Raw genomic sequence first — 1,279 nt, 5'->3', positions numbered from 1 at the left:
AGTAGATAAATAGGTACTGCTGTGGTGGGAAGGTAAACAGCATTTCCATGTGCTCTGGTTTCCATCACGGTGTTCTATTGCGCCAGAAGCAGTTTAGTCATGCTGGCCACATGACCTAGAAAGCTGTCTATGGACAAATGCTGGCTCCCTCGGCCTCGAAAGAGAGATGAGCACCACAACCCCATAATCGCCTTTGACTGGACTTAACCGTCCGAGGGTCCTTTACCTTTACCTTTTTTTACCTATCAATGGCTACTAGCAGAATGTAGAGCAGTATGGTTCTGAATACCAGTTGTTCAAAGTGGAGAGAGTGCAGCAACTAGACTGGAGATTGGGAGTGGCTGCCGAGACCACATAACAGCAGTCCTGAAAGACCTACATTGGCTCCCAGTATGATTCCGAGCACAATTCAAAGTGTTGTGCTGACCTTTAAAGCCCTAAATGGCCTCAGCCCAGTATACCTGCCCTACTGAGGTCGAGCTCTGAGGGCCTTCTAGCGGTTCCCTCACTGTGAGAAGTGAGGTTAGAGGGAACCAGGCAGAGGGCCTTCTCAGTGGTGGCTCCCGCCCTGTGGAATGCCCTCCCGTCATATGTCAAGGAAATAAAGAACTATCTGACTTTTAGAAGACATCTGAAGGCTGTTTAGGGAAATTTTTAATGTTTGATGTTTTATTCTGTTTAATATTCTATTGGGAGCCACCCAGAGTAGCTGGGGAAACGCAGCCAGATGGGTGAGTAAATAATAATAATAATAATAATAATAATAATAATAATAACAACTAGCATTCAAGTTCTGCCTGTAGGCTTCCTGGAGGCATCTGGCTGGCCATAGCAGGTTTCTGGATCAGAGGAGTCTTTGGCCTGATCCAGCAATTTTTTCTTATGCTTGTGGTACCTGAGTGTAGCACTGCACTGTTGCACGAGTGCTTGCAACTGTTTCCTGTACTCTTTTCACTTCACAACAGTCATTGGCTGTTAGCATGAACTAATAACAGCCTGATAACGTTTCCCAGAAGGTGCACCGTATGGTTCTTTAAAGGAAACATGCTTCCTTTAAAAACCATTGCTTTAAATATATTGTTTAATATGCTTTCTTTAACAACAACCTTTTCACCTTAAACCCTGTCATGAAATCCAATTTCCTTCCCTCCATTCATATAATTGGTTGTTTCCAGGAGTTCTGCAACTGAAGGCAAAGAAGCACAAGTGATGCTTCACACATTAGAAAGAAAATTGGATTTTTTTCTGTTTCTTTTGACTGTCCAAAACGACAGAATAC

This window comes from Podarcis tiliguerta (assembly GCF_965153285.1).
Source record: "Podarcis tiliguerta genome assembly, chromosome: 7".
In the NCBI taxonomy this organism is placed as follows: Eukaryota; Metazoa; Chordata; class Lepidosauria; order Squamata; family Lacertidae; genus Podarcis; species Podarcis tiliguerta.
This window is presented reverse-complemented; position numbering follows the sequence as displayed.